Source organism: Trachypithecus francoisi, unplaced genomic scaffold (genome assembly GCF_009764315.1).
Source record: "Trachypithecus francoisi isolate TF-2019V2 unplaced genomic scaffold, Tfra_2.0 Lachesis_group8, whole genome shotgun sequence".
Classification (NCBI taxonomy): Eukaryota; Metazoa; Chordata; class Mammalia; order Primates; family Cercopithecidae; genus Trachypithecus; species Trachypithecus francoisi.
In genome coordinates, this window is record NW_022681473.1 from 84,983,952 (window position 1) to 85,002,443 (window position 18,492).

Genomic DNA, 18,492 nt, shown 5'->3' on the forward strand with positions numbered 1-18,492 from the left:
TCTGATTTTATTTCAGATATTGTGTTTTCAACCTGTGTGTGTATGTGTGTGTGTGTAGATAATTCTTTATGTACTTCATGATTATTTGAAAACATGGCATTGTGTGGTGGTAAATGAGCTCAGGGGATGTTGTCGCATTATGGCTGTCCAGCCATATATAGCGGGGCTGGGTTGCGTTCATGCTTCAAGGATGGTGGATTAGTCCGTTCTTGCCTTGCTATAAAGGAACACCTGAAACTGGGTAATTTATAAATAAAAGAGGTTTAATTGCCTCCCAGTTTCACAGGCTATACAGGAAGTATGATGCTGGCATCTGCTCAGCTTCTGGGGGAGCCTCAGGAAACTTAGAATCATGGGTGAAGGGGAAGCAGACATTTCATGTGGTTGGAGCAGGAGAAAGGGGGGGGGGTGGTGCCACACACTTTAAATGACCAGATCTCATGAGACCTCACTCACTATTGCAAGGACAGTACCAAGAGGGATGATGCTAAACCATTCATGAGAAGCCCAATCCCATGATCCATGTACCTTCAACCAGGCCTCACCTCCAGCACTGGGGATTACAATTTGACATGTGATTTTGTTGGGACACAAACCCAAACCATGTAAGATGGCTTGGTAGGGTCAACCTGGTGCTTAGCTAAATAGCAGGACCCAAGTTTCTGGGGAAGATGAGCAGCCCTAAGATAAAAGTACCATCATCTAACTATTTTTTCTCACAGGCTCCACTGCCCTTTCAAAGCTGTGTATATATTTCACACTGGTAACTCACCTACTCAGCCCAGTAAACAAGTCTCCAAACAAGTGAACAAGACCATTTCAACCAGTAATGTGTGCTGTGTAGAAATTAAAGCAGAATTGAATGGCAGAGCAGAATGAGTAGGTGCTGGCCCAGTTGCTGGTCCCAGAAGGCTTCACAGAGGTGGAGACCTTTCTGAGACCCAATTGACAAAATGAGAAGATCCAGAGCAGAGTTTTCCACCTGCAAGGAAGAGTAAGTGCAATAGACCTGCCTTGGAACTTGGGGATCTTGTTTTTCCAGGAATACAAGAGAAGCTCCTTTGTTTCTGGGGCATAGAGAGGAAGGACAGAGGCGGGGGCAAAGCATGTAGGGCCTTGTGTCTCACGTTAGATACATTATTTGATATTCTTCAACTTGAGAAGGCACTGGAAGTTTAAAACAGCAGTTGATAAAATGTGACTTACACATTAAATAATCAGCTTAGTTGTTCTGTGGAGAATGTATAGACAAGCAGTTAGGCCATCTAAGTAATAATACAAGTGACAGTGATGGTTACTTAGACTTCTGTTTCCATATTGAAAATGTACACAAGTTAACTTGTAAATGGCTTTTATCACATTGAGGTACTTTTTAAATACCTAATATGTTGACAGTTTTTAATCATAAAAAAGTGTTGAATTTTGTCAAATGATTTTTCTGCATGTATTGTGATCATATGATCGCAATATAGTATATAGTGTATCACACTGTGTATCATATAGTGTATCAATTAACATATAGTATATCACATTGATTTGCATATGTTGATTAATTTAATGTTCTGTGAAATTCAGTTTGGTATTATTGCATCTATGTTCATCAGGAATATTAGCCTGTGATTTTCTTTTCTTGTTGCGTCTTTGTCTGGCTTTGATATCGTGGTGGTGCTGGTCTTGTAAAATGAGTTTGGAAGTGTTCTCTTAAATTGTTTGGAAGTGTTTGAGGAGAATTTTTCTTAATTGTTCTTTAAAACTTAGGAAGAAGTTATCATTGAAGACATTAGGTAATATGCTTTTATTCAATAGGAAACTTTTTTATTACTCATTTAATTTACTTATTAGTTATTGGTCTGTTCACATATTCTATGTCTTCTTGATTCAGTTTTAATAGGTTGTATGTTTCTAGGAATTTATGCATTTCTTCTAAGTTACCCAATTTGTTATATAATTGTTCATGGTAGTGTATTATCCTTTGTATTTCTGTGGTATCAGTTGTAATGACCCTTTTTATAATTTCATTTTTGCCTCTTCTCTTTTTTTCTGTATCTAGCTGAAGGTTTGTCAATTGTGTTGTCTTTTAGAAAAACCAGCTCTTAATTTCATTGATCTTTTCTATTGATTTTCTAGTCTTTATTTCATTTACTTCTGCTCTGATCTTTATTAGTTTTTTAATCTGATGACTTTAAGCTTAGTTTTTTTTCCCTAGTTCCTTGAGGTATAACATTAGATTATTAGAGGTCTTGCACTTTTCCTAATGTAGGTGTTTATCAATTAAGCTTCTCTCTTAGAACTGCTTTTGCTATAACTCCTAAGTTTTGTATGTTATATGTTCATTTTCATTTCTCTCAAGATATTTTTAAATTTCCTTTGATTTATTCTTTGACCTGTTCAAGACTGTGTTGTTTAATTTTCACATAATTTTAAAATTTCCAATTTTCTTCCTGTTACTTCTTTCTAAGTTTATATCATTGTGGTCAGAAAATATGCTTGACATGATTTAATCTTCTTACATTTGTTAGGATTTGTTATGTGGCCTAACGTGATCTATCCTGGAAAATGTTCCTTGCTGTTAGATGAAATGTTTTGTATATGTTTGACAGGTCCATTTGGTCTATAGCACTGTTCAAGTCCTCTGCTTCTTTATTGATTATGTTTGGGTGATATATCCTTGGTTGAAATTGGGGTAATTAAGTCCCCTAATATTATTACTGTATTGCTATATACACATATGTATGTATAAATAGTAAATATTAAAAGAACTGCAGGATATATATATTATTGTGTTGCCATATATATATGCATATATACATATATTTGCTTTATATATATAAAGTAGGTGCTCTGATGTTGGGTGCATATATATTTACAATTGTTATATCCCTCAGTTCTGTTAATATTTGCTTTATATATGTGTATATATATAAAGTAGGTGCTCTGATATTGGGAACACATGTATTTACAATTGTTATATTTTCCTGATGAATTGACTACTTTGTCATTATATAATGACCTTCTTTGTCTCTTGTGATACTTTTCTTAAGTTCTATTTTATCTGCTGTAAGTGTAGCTACCTCTGCTATCTTTTAGTTACTGCTTGCATGGAATATCTTTTCTTCATTTCTGCACTTTCAGCCAAGTAGATCCTTAAAGGTAAAGCCTCTGCACTTTCAGCCTATGTAGATCCTTAAAGGTAAAGTGAGTCTCTTGTAGGCAGCATATAATTGGATCCCATTTGTTTAAAACCTGTTTAGCCACTCAGTGTCTATTCATTGGGGAATTTAATCCATTACAGTTAATAATATATGATAAATCCAAGCTCATATCATACTCAAAGGTGAAAAGCTAAAAGCTTTTTCTATAAGATAAGGAACAAGACAAGGATTCCCACTCTTACCAATTCTTAGTTAAAAAAGAAAGAAAAGGCATCCAGACTGGAAAGGAAGTAATGAAATTGTATCTGTTGGATCTTACCAAAATCAACATACAAAAATTAGTAGCATTTCTACACACTTAGAACCAACAATGCAAAAAAAAGGAACAATTTCATTTACAATAGCATTAAAGACTAAAACATAGCTAGGAATAAATTTAATCAAGGAGGAAAAAGATCTAGACAGTGAAAACTGTAAAACATTGAAGAAATTAAAGAACACAAATTAATGGAAACATTCTGTTTTCATATGTTAGAAAAATTAATATTGTTAAAAGTTCTATATTAACCAAGTAATCTATGGATTCAATGCAATCCCTATCAAAATTCCAGTGGCATTTTTTATAGAAATAGAGAAATACATCTTTACATTTGCATGGAAACACAAAAGACTCCAAATAGCCAAAGAAATCTGGAGCCAAAAAACACAAAGCTGGAGGCATCAGAGTACCTTACTGCAAAATCTACTACAAATCTGTAGTATCAAAACAGCGTGGCAGTGGCATAAAAACAGACACATAGACCAGTGGAACAGCATAATGAGCCAAGAAGTAAACCCATGCATTTATGGTCACTTGATCTTTGTTAAAGATGCCAAGGACACACAATGGGGAAAGGACAATCTCTTCAGTAAATGATTCTAGGAAAACTGGAAAATCCACATGGGGAAGAATGAAATTAAATCCTCATCTCACACCATATACAAATATCAACCCTAAATAGTTAAAAGAATTAAAACATAATACCAGAAGCTGTAAAACTACTAGAAGAAAACGGAAAAAACTTCCTTTTTTGGTGTGGTGCAGATTTTTTTTTTGATTTATTTATATTTTTAAATTTTTAATTTCCATAAGTAATTGGGGAACAAGTGGTGTTTGGTTACATGAGTAAGTTCTTTAGTGGTGATTTGTGAGATTTTGGTGCACCCATCACTCAAGCAGTGTACACTGCACCCAATTTGTAGTCTTTTATTCCTCACCCCCTTCCCACCCTTTCCCCTTGAGTCCCCAACATCCATTGTGTCATTCTTGTGCCTTTGCATTCTCACAGCTTAGCTCTCACTTATGAGTGAGAACATATGATGCTTGGTTTCCCATTCCTGAGTTATTCACTTAGAATAATAGTCTCTAATCCCATCCAGGTTGTTGTGAATGCTGTTAACTCATTCCTTTTTATGGGTGAGTAGTATTCCATCATGTATATATATATACCACCGTTTGTTTATCCACTCGTTGATTGATGGGCATTTGGGTTGGTTCCACATTTTTGCAACTGCAATTTGTGCTGCTATAAATGTACACATATAGGACCTGAATAGATATTTGTTCAAAGAAAACATTAAAATAGCCAACAAGTATATTAAAAGGTGCCTAGCATCATTAATCAGGGAAATGCAAATCAAACCACTTTGAGATACCACTTCACACCTGTTAGGATGGCTATTATCAAAAAGTCAAAAAAGACAGCAAATGTTGACAACGGTATGGAGAAAAGGGAACTCTTATACACTGTTGGTGGGAATATAGATTGGTACAGCCATTACACAAAACAGTATGAAGGTTTCCAAAAGAAATTAAAAATAAACCTATTATATGACCTATGAATCCCTCTCCTGGGCATATACCCAAGGGAAATGAAATCATCACCTTGTAAAGATATCTGCATTTCTATGTTCATTGCAGCACTATTCACAGTAGCCAAGATATGGAAACAGCCTGTCTGTCAACTGATGAATGGATAAAGTTTTTTAAATTTTTATTTATGTTTTTGAGATGGAGTCTTGCTCTGTCACCCTGGCTGGAGTGCAGTGTCACCATCTCAGCTCATTGCAACCTCTGCTTCCCATGCTCAAGAGATCCTCCAGCCTCAGCCTACTGAGTAACTGGGATTATAGGCATGTGCCACCATGCCCAGTTAATTTTTCTATTTTTAGTAGAGATGGGGTTTCACCATGTTGGCCAGGCTGGTCTGGAACTTCTGACCTCAAGTGATCGGACCGCCTCAGCCTACCAAAGTGCTGGGGTTACAGGTGTGAGCCACCATGCTCAACCAAGAAATCCTGATACATATACATAATGGAATATTTTTCAGTCCTAAAAATGAATAAAATCTTGCCACTTGCCACAATGTGGATGAGCCTGGAGGATGTTATACTAAGTGACATAAGCTAGACACAGAAAGAAAAATATTGCATTATCTCATTTGTGGAATGTTAAAAAAAGAAAAAAGAAAAATTCAAATATACAGAGATGGAGAATAAAATGGTGGTTACCAACAGCAGGAGTGTGGGATGGAGGAAAAATGAGGAAATGGTCAGAGGATAAAAGATAACATAGATATAGGATGAACAAGTTGAGAGATTTCATGTACCACATGAAGATTATAGGTAATTGCCAGATGTGGTTGCACATGCCTGTAATCCCAGCGCTTTGGGAGGTCAAGACAGAAGGATCGTTTGAGCCCAGGAGTTCAAGACCTGCTTGGGCAACATAATTGAGATCCCCTCCCTGCTAAATCAATAAATAAATAGTACTAGATTAATGCTAAATGAATAGATTTCAACTACTCTAGTCACAAAGACACAAAACAATGAAACAATGGGCATGTGAGATGATGGATATGTTGATTTGCTTCACTGTAGTAACCTTTTTGCTACCTATATGTTCTGTAGAAGCATGTTGTATATCTTAAATATAGATAAAAAATTTTAATAAATAGAACTACCAGCAATCCCACTACCAGGTGTTAAAAGGAAAAAGCCTTAGACTTTTACATTTAACATAGTTTATTTGAACAAAGCAAAAAACAACCCTTGAGTCAGGCAGTCCCCAGAGCCAAAACAGGTTCAGGGTACTCTATCCAACAAGGTGATCCGGCAGCATTTATAAAAAATGGTATTGAGGTCTAGGGACAACTTAATTAGTCACAGCTTCATTGGTTTATTGGTTACAGAACCTCCTGCAATTAATTGAAGTACAGTGACTATGATTAAACTCTATACTGGTTTGGACTGCTGAGCTGAGTGCAGAAGCCAAGTCTAAATCAATGGCCTCTTACAATTTTGCTTAACAATTACCCTCTTTTGGTCATGCTCTTAGCAACTAAAGTGTGACCAAAATTAGGGAAATTGGTGCTACTCTCAGTCACCATTGTGTTGGGTTTCTGATCTCAACATGTCATTCATAGGTTATGGTGTCCCCATAATCATACATTTACTTAAGTTTTTGTCATTTCAGGCTGAAGGGAAACCATTTAGCGTTCATCAGATGGCTGCGTGTAGACATTTGAGACTTTTTGAGAAAATACTGTTCATGAGGGAGACTATTATGACTTTTAGGAGAATAATACCAAGAATTTGAAGTATGCGCCTTAGCCAGGGTCCTCATGAACCAAGTCAATTCAAATTAATTACCCAAAGAATGAACCAGATTAGTCTATTCATTTTAGCTTAATAGCCTGTTCATTGATATTTTTGGTAACTGAGTCCCTACAATGCTCAATGTATTTATTCACATGCAACAAAAAGTATTAGCGACTAGTTAAAATCCTCCTTGTTCAGCTAGTATGTATTCTAGCATCCCATGACTTGGTTAAATTAAAACAGAATGAGAACAAGTGAGTCTAGAAGTCTGATTACAGTGTTATCCTATGAAGGGAAAGAGGTAGCCATAGCAAAGATAAGAAAGGTAAGAGTCTCATTATGATTAGTCTTGTTCTTGCATTTTGGGAAAGGCTGTTCACATCTAAGATGCTGTCTACTTCTGGGGAAGTAGGTAAAGCTTGTCCCTAGTCAGCTTTACCTTAAAGTCTCCAACAAGTATACAGTTCAAGAAGTCTGGAAGGATTCTATTGAGTTATGAGATGAAGACCAAAGACTTGAGGCAACAAAGATCCACAGTAGTGTGGGCGATGAGAAGAATCTGGCATAATTCCCTCCAATGTGGTTCAAAAGAAGTCCTTTTCTGATATCATTTCCAGAAGACCCAGTAATCAGGTTTCTAGATCGTGAAAGATCTAGTTATCTTCAGTTGATAAGTCATGAAGGGCTTCCTTTACCTGGTGAAAATATTCTTTGGGACAATGCATTGAAACCTTGCAGTATTTACTCATATGAGAGTTTAAGAGAATTGAAGATATATGAAGTGAAGTTTCATCACCAGTGCACAGGCCCTCCAGCAACCATTCCACAAAGGACCAATCCATGTTTTCCAGTGGAGTGGGTCTGATCACTATTGAAGCCAATAAGAGTGCCTTTGGCCAAAGTAATCCAATTGATTCAGTCAACTGATTCAGTTAACTTCCATTGATTCAGTTAACTTCATCAGTTGATTCTCTTAACTGCCATTATGTTTGTAATACCTTATTTAACCGTCCCACAACTTTTGTCCAGTAAAACAAACACCTCCATCACTGGAGACCCCTCCAAGAATGCCACATAAAGTAAACACATTTTTTTTTTTTTTTTGAGACAGAGTCTTGCTCTGTCACCCAGGCTGGAGTGCAGTGGCATGATCTCGGCTCACTGCAACCTCCACCTCCTGGATTCAAGCGATTCTCCTCTCTCAGGCTCCCAAGTAGCTGGATTACAGGTGCATGCCACCATGCCTGGCTGATTTTCTGTATTTTTAGTAGAGACAGGGTTTCACTGTGTTAGCCAAGATGGTCTCCTGACCTCATGATCCGCTTGCCTGGGTCTCCTAAATTGCTGGGATTATAGGCATGAGCCACTGCACCCGGCCAGGAAACACATTTTTAAATGACCTTTCACCTACTGCCCTAGTATTCACCCTTCTGCATATGGAAACTTCTACAAAACTGGAACACAGACTACCGGAAGAACATATTCATATTTCATTAAAACTAGCAATCAAAATTTCTCTGTAAATGTTCCAGTGGTTCATCAGATAGCAAGAGTATGCCACCTGAAGCTTTGATTGTCTCCCTAGGATTATGGGCTTGACAACCAAACACTGGTTATAAACAATTTTAGCAATTTTAGAAGAGTCACCATGCCAATACTTTTTAAAATTTGTATTATTTTGTCTACTCCATGATGAGTTATGGAGGGCAGAACTTTCAGCAATCGAAACTTTAAAGACCTGGGAAAGACCAGGTGGCTGTCCAGGCCCTCTGTGAGTCCATACACATTGAATTTACATTGATTTTACTTCCCTTCAAATATCAGTCTTGTTCCTACAACTCAGGTACATAGCACTGTCCATTAAACAGGCTACTACAGGCAATTCAATTTGAACCTGTCTTAAGAAGTTCATTCAAATTGCGTATCTTTACAATTTCAGCACTGGCTGACCCAGCATGAAAATCTGTTAAAGCATTTCCCTGGTTTCAATCAACTTCTGTTCCACCTCATATTCGACTAGCAATCTTATGAAACAGTTTCTTCATAAAAGTTCCTGGAATTCTTACCTAGTGTATTTTTGAAGTTACCAGAAATCTGTACTTGTCAGAATTCTTTCCACAAAATTCCCTGAAGATGAAACACTTCAGGCCATAGTAAATAAGTAACCATTTGTGCATGACAAGACTTGAAATGTCCATAAAGATCTGATGAGAGTTCATTACAATCATGATGCAATTGATGTGGAAATTCCATTATTTCTATTGTATACAACATCTTAAGATAATAACTGGAATTATGATGGACAGCATTACACCAAGATGATCAGATTTATATAAATTTTATACTATTTCTGAAATACATATGAATAACACATCCATACAAATATAACTCAAAGAAGGTCTAGCATCACTTACTATTTGAAAATGCTTTCCATACAGTTTAATATATCAAATAATCCTAATTAGTTCAATATATCTCTTTCAGATATTTCAGGGGCCCTTCTAGAATGCAACAAAGTCAATTCAAAGTCAAAAGACTTATAATTAAAAATTTAATTTTGGGAAGTTTGTCAAAAATATCAAAGTTTAAAACACTTGATAAAAATGAAGACACAGGTCACTGTGAATAATACTAGTCATTCTTTTAACAAAAATTACAAAATATTTCAAAGACAAATACAGAAGGCTATACAGTCACAGAAAAATCTCAGCTCTGTTAAAAGAAAACTGTCTTCTTAAGTGACTGAAAACCAAATAACATGAATCAGAAGAAATTATCTTGGTAAACATAGGATCTTTGTTTAACTAGGCCAGTTTCCCAAAATGTAAATGAAAGCTCTCACAATTTTTTATTTACAGCAGATCAATATGCTGATGAAAACTTTAACACAGGGACCAAATTCCAGTTTTTCATTGATGTACTTTTGATAATAATGCTCAATTATTAGAAAAACTTATAAATAATTCCCTACTAATTGTAGCCAGCTTGATTACTTATAAAATTCCTTTCACAAGATTCATCTTCTCCAGCCTTCTTATGCATCGATTTTATCTATAGCTTTCCTTCCTTCCTTTATTCATTCTGAAATAAGCTTTAAACAACTTCCAAACTAGACATAATTACTCTTTTCCTTGACAAGAACACATCTTTTATGACTTATAGCTTCACTTACCCAAAACATGTCTTACTTTCTTCAAATAAGGAATTATTTGAATATATATATATAAATTTTTTTTTTTTTAAGACAGAATCTCACTCTTTCATCCAGGCTGGAGTGCAGTGATGCAGTTTCAGCTCACTGCAACCTCTGCCTCCTGAGTTCAAGCGATTTTCCTGCCTCAGCTGCCCAAGTAGCTGGGGTTATAGGCATGTGCCACCATGCCCAGCTAATTTTTTTTTTTTCTGTATTCTTAATAGAGACAGGGTTTCACCATGTTGGCCAGGCTGGTCGTGAACTCCTGATCTCAAGTGCTCCACCCGCCTTGGCTTCCCAATGTTAATCAGAATTTTAACTCTTAGTAACTTTAGTTTCTAGTGACAACTGAGTGAGTTGTTTTTTATTTTTTTCTTTCTTTCTTTCTTTTTGGGGGGCATCTTGCTCTGTCAACTCAGGCTAGAGTACAGTGACACAATCATAGCTCACTGAAGCCTCAACTTCCTGGGCTCAAGTGATCCTCCCACCTCAGCCTCCTGAGTAGCTGGGACTACTCCCATCACACCCAGCTAATTTTTAAAATTTGTAGAAATGGGCCGGGCGCGGTGGCTCAAGCCTGTAATCCCAGCACTTTGGGAGGCCGAGACGGGTGGATCACGAGGTCAGGAGATCGAGACCACCCTGGCAAACACGGTGAAACCCCATCTCTACTAAAAAATACAAAAAACTAGCCCGGCAAGGTGGCGGGCGCCTGTAGTCCCAGCTACTCGGGAGGCTGAGCCAGGAGAATGGCATGAACCTGGGAGGCGGAGCTTGCAGTGAGCTGAGATCCGGCCACTGTACTCCAGCCTGGGCGACAGAGCGAGACTCCGTCTCAAAAAAAATAAAATAAAATAAAAAATAAAATAAAATAAAAAATAAAATAAAAAATTTGTAGAAATGGAGTCTCACTATGTAGCAATCCTCCTGCATCAGCCTCCCCGAATTCAGGTATTACAGATACAAGCCATCATATCCCACCAAAGTGAGCAATTTTGAACTGTTTTATATCAGCATTTTGTAGATAAAGCCCATTTCATAATTTTAGAAACATGTTTCCTCATAATACAATCCCTTTCCTGTTTATTAATACCCAGATATACCTAGCTTCTTTATATCATATAAAAAGATGTATCACTAGCAGAATTTATCCATTTTCAAACATTAACCTGTGATACTAGCACTATGTCTGGTACCAGATAAATGACAACAAAAATGGCTGACATGAGTTCAATTCAACCATTCATCTATTTGCAGATACTAACACAGAACATAGGGAATGAATAATCCTTTTTCTTCATAGCACTTAAAAAGTATTAATATTCTGATGTATACTGCGTACATGTGTACATCTAGATCTTCTGTGACACTGCATGATGGCAGAAACTACATCTACCTTGTTTAACATTACTTCCCTGGCCCTGGTAGGATGTTACACATACTAAATAGTCAAATATCAGTTAAAGAAATGAATACCATGCATTGATTATCAGCCTCAACCAGCTCATCATTTCATTACTCAGTGTTTTCCAACTAGTCAAGACACATTCCACATTTTCTGAATGAAAGGAGTGAACAGCTATTTTCTCTTCATTACTATTTCTAGTAGCCTACCCCAATCATTAAAGCTAATTGAGAAATTTCCCACTAGTCAGAATCACATTTATCCTTTTTTCATCAGAGACCCTTCTTCCAAAACACAAAATCAGAATGGATGAGCAGCACGTTTCAGCATTTTAATTACTTTAAAAGGGCTGAGAAACCATGTCAAGTTCATCCACAAACTTCCCATTTATACTCCTCCTAATTTACTCATTCTTAACAATTATGCTTAAATTGCTCATTAAACAAAGCTGCCATTGAAGAAATTTAGGTAATGCTAACCTTCTCTCCTTTCATACAACACAAGAAATTTAGGTAATGCTACCCTAAAAGTATATTGCTTTATTATAGTGATTATTTTGAGCTGCAGGAACTTGAAAAACACATGATGCAAGGCTTTCTGAGGGTCCCTCCATCTGCCTTAAGATAGCTTTTACAAAAGCAACTCAATTGTCATTAATCCTCTGAAAGTTAACTCATTGCAGGAGAGGAGACTTCACCACATCCAGACAGACCTTGTTACAAACCATCATCTATCCTTCTAAGGGTCTATTCATCTTTCTCAAAACCCATTTATCTGAGGATATTTTCTTCAACCCCTGACCATTTTATTCATTTCAGCAAAAGAGTTGAGTCAAAGGGTCCTTGTAATTTTCTTGACTGACCAGCCTAATTATTGTTGGTTAGGTTGGTAATTGGATCAGATTTTAGGCCTAAACACCATTACCTCTTGAGACAAAGAAAAGCATACAGGAAACCTACTTAGGACAAAATGGTCAAAGGTGAGACCTGTCTCCTTACACAGACCTAAGTCTTTGCCTTCTCCATTCTAAAAAGCTTCCAGTGATTTAATCTTCCTTCTCCTCCAGGTGCAGAGAAGGAGACTCCCTTACAAATGGAGATTGACTTTTTAAATTTTTCTTACAACCAAGACAGAGTTTGGAGGTGCAGAGCAAAGATCATTACAACAATAAAGAGATGGTTAGTTGGCAGTGCATATAGTCAGCAGGGGACCGAGAAGAGAGATTTTAGTCGACTAAGAGGTTCCCATGGGAGAAGCAGGATCAACTAGAGAAAAGGTTCCTATGGGAGAAGCAGGAGCAAATAGAGAAAGAAAAGCAGAGAGGACTAATTAAATAAGTTGATTATTGCTCCAGCAGTAAAGCCTTTAGGAGTTTTCTTTAGAGGGGGAATTTAGAGGGGAAATCCAGGCCAAAATGAGAGGATAAAGTAGACATTTTCTTTTCTAGTGGCATGACTGTTTACAATAAAGTCACACACAGTAGGGCACAGGGTGTTTTAGTTTAGGACTCCTTGGTTTTGGTTCAAAATATGTACAATAACCCTCTTGGACACTGTAGCTATTGAGGCTGTAAAAACATGCACCTGTTTGCCTTTTGTAAGGAGGCAAATTTTGATACATTTAATCTTTTAGATGCCTCATACTAATAAAAAATTGCCTGATAGTTTGCAAATCTTTTTTCTCATTCTGTAGGATTAATTTCACAAGATACAGAAAAGCACTCAATTAAATTCAACAGGGTGTCTCTTCAGTTTGTTGATTGTTTCCTTTCCTATGCCGGAGCTTTTTAATTTGATGTAACTTCATTTGTCTACTTTTGCTTTAGTTGCTTGTGCTTTTAAGGTCTTACTCAGGAAATTTTTGTCCAGACCAATGTTCCAAAGTATTTCTCCAATTTTTTTCTAGTAGTTTTATAGTTTCAGGTCTCACATTTAAGTCTTTAATCCATTTTGATTTGATTTTTGCATATGGTGAGAGATAGGGGCACGATTTCAATTTTCCACTTTTGGATATCCAGTTTTCCCAGCACCATTTATTGGAGAGTGTGTTCATTCCCCAATTCACATGCTTATTGCCTTTGTTGAAAATGAGCTGGCTGTAAATGCATAAATTTATTTCTGCATTCTCTATTGTGTTCTATTCGTCTGTGTGTCTGTTTTTATACCAGTCCCATGCTGTTTTGGTTAGTATACCTTTGCAGTATATTTTGAAGTCAAGTAATGTGATACCTCCAGCTTTGTTCTTTTTGCTCAGAATTGCTTTGACGATTTGGTGTCTTTTGTGGCTCCATATAAGTTTTAGGATTGCTTTTCTTCTATGTCTGTGAAGAATATCACTGGTATTTTGAGAGGGATTGCAGTAAAGCTGTAGATTCCTTTGGGTAGTATGGACATTTTAGTAATATTAATTATTCTAATCCATGAACATGAAATATCTTTCCATTTTTTTGTGTACTGCATTTTTTATCAGTGTTTTATAGTTTTAATTGTAGAGATCCATCATTTCTTTGGTTAAATTAATCCCTAGGTATTTTATTTTATTTTTTTGCAGCTATTGTAAATGGAACTGTTTTCTTGATTTCTTTTTCAGATTATTTGCAGTTAGCATATAGAAATGCTACTGATTTTTGCACATTGATTTTGTATCCTGGAACTTTATTAAATTCATTTGTCAATTCAAACAGTTTTTTGGTGGTCATTAGTTTCTTCTAATTAAAAGAGTATATTATCTGGAAACAAGGACTATTTGACTTCTTCCTCTCCAATACAAATGCCCTTTATTTCTTATTCTTGTGTAATTGCTGTAACTAGGATTTCTAGTACTATAATGAATAAAAGTGGTAAAAGTGGGCATCCTTGTCTTGTTCCAGATCTTAGAGAAAAGGCTTTTAGCTTTTTCCCATTAAGTATGATGCTATCTGTGGCTTTGTCGGCCTTGGGATGTTTAATTTTATTGAATGCTTTTTCTGTATCTTTTGAAATTAACCTTTGCTTTTCTAATGTGCCTCAAAATTGAAAAGCTTTATCTGAATTAAAACTTCCTCACTGTGGCCACAGTAACCCTAACTTACCTTTGGTAAGGTTCACCCATTTATCTATAAAAGCATAGTTCTTGTACTGTATATAAAATTAACTGGAGTTACAGATGGAGGAGTTCTAGACTTTTTAGATTTACATGAACTCATGATTCCTGGTCTGCTAGGACAGAGAGTTCTAGACTCCTTAATCCAAATGAACTCCCTATCAGTCCAGTTTCTGTCTGATCTAGACACTGGAAACCCCAAAGGTTATATGCCTTCTTATAGCACAGGATAGTCCTTGGTACCCAGTTCAAGGTCATGTGCTCTCTCATAGCACAAATTAACCTCAGATTTTGGGCTCAAGGCAAAAAGAAAGATCTTTTATTCATGATTCTAGAATCAACTTTCAAATCTAATCTGGATCAAAACTTTGTTCAAAGATAGCTCAAAGCACAAATCTGTGGAGCTTTGGAATCCAAGAGAGAACTTACTCATGAGCCCCAGATGCAGCAAGAAAAAAATAAGCACAATGCAGGTAACTATACCTGGTTAGCCGGTCCCCCTGGGAATCACTGGAGTTCTGCTTCAGATCCTGCTGACCACGCCAATCTGTTAAAAGAAAAAAAACCCTTATACTTAAATTTAACAGAGTTTATTTAAGTAAAACAAAATAAAACAACACAAAAAACAATTTTCAAATTGGACAGCCCCCAAAACCAAAACAAGTTCAGAGGACGGTGGCCAACAAAGTGATCTGGCAGCATTTATGGTAAACAGAAGTGAGGTATAAAGACAACTTAATTAGTTATAACTTAGTTGGTTAATTGGTTACAGGACCTTCTGTGATTAACTGAAGCTCAGCTATCATGATTAAACTCCATATTGGTTTGGTCTGTTGAGCCTTGTGCAGGAGCCCAGTCCAAATCAATGGCCTCTTAGAATTTTATTTGACATGTATATATCCAAAGGAAATGAAAGCAGCACGTTGAAGAGAGAGCCGCACGCCTATGCTCATTTTCATTACAGCATTTTTCACAATAGCCAAGATATGGTGTCAACCTGTGTCTCTCAGTGGATGAATGAATGGATAAAGAAACTGTGGTATATATATATAATAGAATTCTATTCAGCCTTAAAAAGACTGAAATCCTGTCATTTGCAACAACATCAATGAACCTGGAAGACATCATGCTAAGTTAAATAAGTCACACAGGAGAACAAATACTGCGTGAACTCATTTATATGTGGAAGCTAAAAGAGTCAAACTCATAGAAGCAGAGAGAGTTTAATGGTAGTTATCAGAAGCTGAAGGGTGGGGACATTGAGGTGTTCATCAATGGGTACAAAATTTTAGTTTGAGAGGAGCAGGTTCTGGAGATTTATTATATAGCATGGTGACTATAGTTAATAATGTATACTTGACGATTGCTAAGAGGGTAGACTTGTGCTCTCACTATACAAGATATGTGAGATAATGCATATGTTAATTAGCTTGATTGACTTATTCCACAATGTATACATATACCAAATATACACAATTTTTATTTATTTATTTTTTATTCCACTTTAAGTTCTAGGGTACATGTGCACAACGTGCAGGTTTGTTACCTATGTATACATGTGCCATGTTGGTGTGCTGCACCCATTAACTCGTCATTTACATTAGGTATATCTCCTAATGCTATCCCTCCCCTCTCCCCCCACCCGACAACAAACCCCAGTGTGTGATGTTCCCCTTCCTGTGTGCAAGTGATCTCATTCTTCAATTCCCACCTATGAGTGAGAACATGCAGTGTTTGGTTTTCCATTCTTGTGATACTTTGCTGAGAATGATGGTTTCCAGCTGCATCTATGTCCCTACAAAGGACATGAACTCATCCCTTTTTATGACTGCATAGTATTCCATGGTATACACAATTTTTATATGTCATTTGAAGAAAACAATTTAAAAAGCAGCAGAGTATTATTCTCCCTGTTATTTAGGGTATAGCATCTGTATAATTTATTTGGCATTCTGCTACAAGAGATATTTGTCTCTTTTCTTCAATTTGTTAATTCAATCATTTATTTATATCAGTATGAACTCATAGATATTTATTTTGTACTTCTGATTATAATTCAAGATTACTTTTTTTTTGCTAAGTTTGTTCAAGTTTTGGCCATTGGGAGCTGTTTGTATTCATTCCTTTGCCCCATTGCCGTACCCCCATCAAGGTTTTTGTTTGTTTGTGTTTAAAACATCCTTGTTTTCAAGCACTTCAAGATATCCCAGACTTGTCCAATACATTTCCTTTTCTTTTTCTTCATCAGTATTGCCAATTCTTTATTTTATTTTTCTTTAAAGGCATTAGATTTCAGTTTCATTAATCATCTCTTTTTTTGTGTATCTTTGTTTTTTTCTCTTTTGTTTATCATTCTCTCACTATTTTAATCTTTCATTTTTATTGCCTATTTCTGTTTTGTTTGGTTTTGGCTTTTACCAACTGCCGAGTTGAACATAAAGATGAATAGACTTTTACAAACATGGATATTAATTTTGAAATAAATACGGTTGGGTTCAACTCTTTTTGTTGACTGTAAATTATATTTAATTGTGATCAAGATTGTGCTCAATATACTGATTGTATGGAATTTTAATTGATATTTATTTTGTACCCCGAATTGCTAAATTTTTGTAAATGTTTTATATCTATTGTAAAGCATTTTTCTTTGCTTTATGGTGGTGGTGAGTTATATGATCAAAGTTGTTAAGTTTGTTCAAACTCTTACAGCATTATAAATTTTCTTCTCTCCTTTGTCACTTTCAGAGAGAATGGTGTTAAAAAAAGCAATCAAAACTCCTACCATAATTGCAGAAATCATCAGTTTTACCTTATAATTCTCGGGCTTCATTTTCTATGACTCAGTGCCATATGGTTAGGTGTATGATGTCCATTACTGTAACATGTTTCTAGTGAAGTTTTCTTTTTGATAGTTATAAAATGTGCCGCTTTGATCCTATAAATACACTGCTATCCCAGGTTTCTTTTTTTAATATTTGTCCTATTGTGCCTTTTTCAAGCTCTTAATTTTCAGCATCTTAGTTAACTGTTTTAAAATTGCTTTTTAAAAAAGGACCTTTATAAGTCAAATCCAGAAACTAGCTCTTGGGTGAAGGACATCAGTTTCATGACCCCATCATGGATTGATTACAGCAAAGTGGCCTCCCAGTGTGGCTGCCGGGGGGCGAGGGTGACTTTTTCCCATGGACGCCTTTGTGCACATCCTGCAAACTGAACCCTATGAGCTGTGGAAACACAGGCAAGACCCGGCAATCGTGGACCACACGGAGCCCAGGGCACCAGACAGCCAGCAGCTGGGCACCTAGAGGGAGGCCCAGTTGACTAGGAGAGCTGTGTTAGGCCTGAGGCATCTCCCTGTTCACTGAACTCAAAGCCCCAGTTTGCCTGTGGCTGTGGGTGCCCTTATGTGCTCTCCATGCCTACGTCCTTCAGCGGCCCTAGGGGCTGCTTCCCATAGCGAGGCCACCATGACCTGCAGCTCCCAGAAGCCCGGCTGGATCCCATTGCTGACCCTCATTCTGTCCACCCCAGATCTTCATCCCCAAACTGGCAGACATGGTCGTGGTCATGGTCGTTGTGCTCTGGAACTGGGGGCTCAGGAGCCAACCATTCTGGCTCAGGCCAGGAGGCCCCTCTCGGTGGGCACAGTGCACTCAGCTCCGGGCCCTGAGCCTCATCCACTGTATACAGATGAAGTTTTGATGGACAAAGTTGCACCTTTGAACTCTGGGCTTCAGCATCTTGCCAAGGCTTCTGGGTGCTGCTGTGCCCCGATCTTCAACCCTTGGGTCCCCACTGAATCCTGATGAACCCATGCACCCTGGCCCCTGTGCCTGCTATCCCTAAGTAGCACTACTCAGAGCACTACTCTCTGACATTGTTCCCCTGACTCTTCCCAGTGTCATTGTGCCTTTGAATAAGTTCTGCAGGGATGCTCCAGATTGCACAGGCCCTGTGAAGCTGGATGAGATTGAAGCAATGGACCACTCATGCCTCTAGGGTCCTGGCCCCTAGTGAGGTTG

General features: G+C 37.1%; 1 pseudogene; it reads right to left on the bottom strand.

Moving 5' to 3' along the window:
• Positions 1-11,853: 11,853 nt before the first annotated feature.
• On the bottom strand, positions 11,854-11,890 carry LOC117081886 (annotated as a pseudogene).
• Between the last annotated feature and the right edge of the window lie 6,602 nt (positions 11,891-18,492).